Source organism: Gorilla gorilla, chromosome 6, assembly GCF_029281585.2.
Source record: "Gorilla gorilla gorilla isolate KB3781 chromosome 6, NHGRI_mGorGor1-v2.1_pri, whole genome shotgun sequence".
In the NCBI taxonomy this organism is placed as follows: Eukaryota; Metazoa; Chordata; class Mammalia; order Primates; family Hominidae; genus Gorilla; species Gorilla gorilla.
Genome location: NC_073230.2, coordinates 34,707,737 through 34,712,954, shown reverse-complemented (window position 1 = coordinate 34,712,954; position 5,218 = coordinate 34,707,737). Strand labels below are relative to the sequence as shown.

The window sequence follows — 5,218 nt, the reverse complement described above, 5'->3', positions numbered from 1 at the left end:
AATGATTCTGTCACTTTGGACCATTCTGTTTCAATGTGCTAAATGCCAACTAAAAATAGAAAAAGTAGACTTCAGAGCAAAGAAAATTACCAAAGATAAAGAGAGACATTCTATAATAATGTAATAAAAGGGCCAATTCACCTAGAAAACATAACAATAATTCTATTATGAAAACATAATAATCCTAAATCCTGTTATTATGCACTTAATAACAGAGCTTCAAAATACATGAACTAAAAACTGACAGAATTAACAGGAAAAATAGGCAAATTCACAATTGTAGTTGGAGGCTTCAACATTCCTCTCAATGACCGAGCAAACAAGTAGACAGAAAATGAGCAAAGACTGAGAAGGCACAAATAACATCATGTATATCAATTGGACATATTTGACATTTATAGAACACTCTACCCAAGAGCCACAGAATACACATTGTTTTGAAATGCATACGAAATGGTCTTCTGACCTGTATCTTGGGTCATAAAGCAAACACTAACAATTTTAAAATAATTAAAATCATGCAAAATATGTTCTCTAGTCAAAATGGAATTTAACTAGAAATCAGTAATATAGAATAACTGAAAAATCACCAAGCATTTTAAAGTTATGCAACACACTTCTAAATAATCCATGAGTCAAAGAAGGAGTGTCAAGGGACATTAGAAAACAGTTTGAAATGAACAAAAATGAAAATGCAACAAATCAAAATGTGTGGGATGCAACTAAAGCTGTGCTTTAAAAACTGTACAGCATTAAATAATTGCATGCCTATAATCCCAGCACTTTGGGAGGCCAAGGTGGGCAGATCACTTGAGGTCAAGAATTTGAGACCAGCCTGGCCAACATGGCAAAACCCCATCTCTACTAAAAATACAAAAATTGGCTGGGTGTGGTGGCACACACCTGTAATCCCAGCTACCTGGGAGGCTGAGGCAGGAGAATTGCCTGAACCCAGGAGGTGGAGGTTGCAGTGAGCCAAGATTGCACCACTGCACTCCAGCCAAGACTCAGTCTCAAAAAAAAGAAAATAATCAAATTATTTCACCTAAAGACACTAGACAAAGAAGAGTAAAATAAACCCAATGCAAGAAGAATAGAGAAAATAACAAAAATAACAACACAGATCAATAAAATTTAAATCAGAAGAATAAAATCATTTAATTCAAAAGTTGGTTTAAAAAAAAATCAGTAAAAATGATAAGCCTCTAGCAAGACCAACAAAGAAAAAAACAGAGGAAACACAAATTACTAATATCAAGAATAAAAGAGGGACACCATAGATGTTGCAAACATCAAACGCATAATAAAGGAATGTAATGAATGACTCAATACACATAAATTCCACAACTTAGATGACATAGAATAATTCCTCAAACCAAAAATAATGAAGTTCATCTAAGATGAAACAGATACCCTGAATAGCCCTATATTTATTAAAGAAATTGAATCAGCAGTTGAAAAGCTTTTTATAGAAGTCTCCAGGTCTGTATGGATTCACTGGTAAATTCTACCTAACATTTAAGGAAAAAAATAAGGCCAATTGCAGAGACTCATGCCTGTGATACCAACACTGGGAGGCCGAAGCAAGAAGATTGCTTGAGCCCAAGAGTTCAAGACCAGCCTAGACAACAAAGCAAGAGATCCCATCTCTACAAAAAATTTAAAAATTAGCTGGGCATGGTAGCATACATCTGTGGGCTTAGGTCTTCAGGAGGCTAAGGTGGGAGGATCACTAGCCCAGGAGGTGGAGGGCTCCATTTTGCCACTGCACTCCAGCCTGAGTGACAGCATGAGACTCTGTCTAAAAAGTAAATAAAGAAAATAAAATTTAAGGCCAGACGCTGTGGCTAACACCTGTAATCCGAGCACTTTGGGAGGCCGAGGCGGGTGGATCACGAGGTCGGGAGACAGAGACCATCCTGGCTAACACGATGAAACCCCGTCTCTACTAAAAATACAAAAAATTAACCGGGCGTGGTGGCCGGCGCCTGTAGTCCCAGCTGTCGGGAGGCTGAGGCAGGAGAAAGTCGTGAACCCGGGAGGCAGAGCTTGCAGTGAGCCAAGATCGCGCCACTGCACTCCAGCCTGAGTGACAGAGCGAGACTCCCTCTCAAAAAAAAAAAAAAAAAAAAAGAAAGAAAGAAAAGAAAATTAAAAAATATATACAAATTCTACATAATCTTTGTCAGAAACCAGAAGAGGAGGAATGCTTCTCAACCTGCTTTATGATTTTGCTAACAAAATCATAGAAAGACAGTGAGACAATTATAAAACAGTATTGTAACCAACATAGATGCAAAAAATCCTCAATAAAATGTTAGCAAATCAAATCCAGGAATATATAAAAAGAATAATACATCATGACCAAGCAGTTTGTCCCAGTAATACAAGGCTGACTTAATAGTCCACAGTTTAAAACATGTAATCCACCATATTAATAGTCTAGCTCTTTCCCTCAGAGCAGGCGGCGGCGGTGGCCTATGCAGCAATGGCCAAGATCAAGGCTCGAGACCTTCACGAGAAGGAGGAGCTGCTGAAACAGTTGGATGACCTGAAGGTGGAGCTGTCCCAGCTGCGCGTCGCCAAAGTGACAGGCGGCGTGGCCTCCAAGCTCTCTAAGATTTGAGTCGTCCTCAAATTGGACGTGTTCTCACAGTTATTAACCAGACTCAGAAAGAGAAACTCAGGAAATTCTACAAGGGCAAGAAGTACAATCCCCTGGACCTGTGGCCTAAGAAGACACGCGCCATGTGCTGCCGGTTCAACAAGCACAAGGAGAACCTGAAGACCAAGAAGCGGCAGCGGAGGAGAGGCTGTGCCTGCTGCGGAAGTACGCAGTCAAGGTCCGAGTGGAGCGTTGTCAATAAAGCACAGCTGGCTGAGAATAAAAAAGTCTAAAGAAGAAAAAACATAAGAACATAATAATTGATGCAGAAAAAGCATTTGGCAAAATTCAACATACATTTATGGTAAAAACCCTCAGCAAACTGGAAAAGAAGGGAACTTTCTCAAACTGATAAAGGGCATCTTAAAAAACCTACAGGTAATAAGATATTACATATTACTTATATGTGACTATACAAGTGACATGATATCACTTAATAGTGAAAGACTGAATGTTCTTCCTCTAAGACTAGAAACAAGGCAATAATGTCTACTCCTACCTCACCTATTCCAAGTCACATTGAAGTCCCAGCCAGTGCAATATCATGAGAAAAAGGAATAAAAGTCATATAGATTGAGGGAAAAGATATAAAAGAGTCCCTATTCTCAGATTATGTGATTGTGTAGAAAATCTCAAGGTATTTGTATTAAAAAACAAATTTCAAGACATAATTTAATTTGGCAAGGTTACAAAGTTAATTGACAAAAATCAATAATATTTCTATATACTAGTAATAAACATTTGGAAATGAAAAATTTAAATAACATTTATAATAGTTTTTAAAATGAAATACATATACATGTATACATGATATAAATGATATTTAATGGCATAAATCTAACAAAATAAGTACAGTATCTGTATCCTACATACAATATACCATTGAGGACAGAAATCAAAGAAAACCTAGATAAATGAAGACATATGCCGTGCCAATCAATTACAAGATTCAATACGGGCCAGGCACAGTGGCTCATGACTGTAATCCCAGCACTATGGGAGGCCAAGGCAGGCAGATCACGAGGTCCAGGGTTTGAGACCAGCCTGGCCAACATGGTGAAACCCCATCTCTACTAAAAATGCAAAAAAAATTAGCCAGGTGTGGTGGCACACGCCTGTAGTCCCGGCTACTCGGGAGGCTGAGGCAGGAGAATGGCTTGAACCCGGGAGGGAGAGGTTGCAGTGAGCCTAGACTGAGCCACTGCACTCCAACCTGGGCAAGAGAGCAAGACTCTGTCTCAAAAAAAAAAAAAAGATTCAATATAATAAAGATGTTATTTTTTGCAGGCCAGGCGCGGTGGCTCACGCCTGTAATCCCAGCACTTTGGGAGGCCGAGGTGGGCAGATCACGAGGTCAGGAGATCGAGACCATCCTGGTTAACATGGTGAAACCCCATCTCTACTAAAAATACAAAAAATTAGCTGGCAGTGGTGGCGGGTGCCTGTAGTCCCAGCTACTCCGGAGGTTGAGGCAGGAGAATGGTGTGAACCCGGGAGGTGGAGCTTGCAGTGAGCCGAGATCGCACCACAGCCCTCCAGCCTGGGCAACAGAGCAAGACTCTTGTCTCAAAAAAAAAAAAAAGTTATTTTTTCCAAAGACAGTTATAGATTTAATGCATTTCATTTCCGGGTGGGCACAGTGGCTCACGCCTGTGATCCCAGCACTTTGGGAGGCCAAGGCGGGCAGATCGCCTGAGGTCAATCAGGAGTTCGAGACCAGCCTGGCCAACATGGCGAAACTCCGTCTCTACTAAAAATACAAAAATTGGCCAGGCACAGTGGCTCACGCCTGTAACCCCAACACTTTGGGAGACCAAGGTGGGTGGATCACCTGAGGTCAGGAGTTCGAGACCAGCCTGACCAACATGGAGAAACCCCGTCTCTACTAAAAATACAAAATCAGCCGGGCATGGTGGCACATGCCTGTAATCCCAGCTACTAGGAAGGCTGAGGCAGGAGAATCGCTTGAACCTGGGAGGCGGAGGTTACAGTGAGCTGAGATCATGCCATTGCACTCCAGCCTGGGCAACAAGAGCAAAATCCCATCCCAATAATAATAATAATACAAAAATTAGGCGGGCATGGTAGCATGTGCCTGTAATCCCAGCTACTTGGGAGGTTGAGGCAGGAGAATTGCTTGAACCTGGGAGGCAGAGGTTGCAGTGAGCTGAGATCATACCACTGCACTCCAGCCTGGGCAACAGAGATAGACTCTGTCTCAAAAATAATAATAATATTAATAAAATAAATAAAAAATAAGATTTAATGCATTTCCAATCAAAATGCCAGAAATACTTTTTAAAATAATAGACAAGCTGATTCTAGAATTTAAATTGAAAGGGAAAGGAACTAGAAGAACCAAATAAGTTATGAAAAAAAAGTTGGAGGAAACACATTATCCGATTTAAGACTTACTATAAGTGACAGTAATCAAGACAGTGTGGTATTAGAAAGAAATAGACAATAGATCAATGAAACAGAACAGACAGTCCCTGAATAGTACAACCCAAAAATATGGCCAACTGACTTTTGACAAAGGTGCAAATGAAGGAA

At 40.4% G+C, this 5,218-nt stretch overlaps 1 pseudogene; it reads left to right on the top strand.

The window, feature by feature from the left end:
• The first annotated feature begins 2,488 nt into the window (after positions 1-2,488).
• On the top strand, positions 2,489-2,867 carry LOC101129683 (large ribosomal subunit protein uL29-like; annotated as a pseudogene).
• The last annotated feature ends 2,351 nt before the right edge of the window (positions 2,868-5,218 follow it).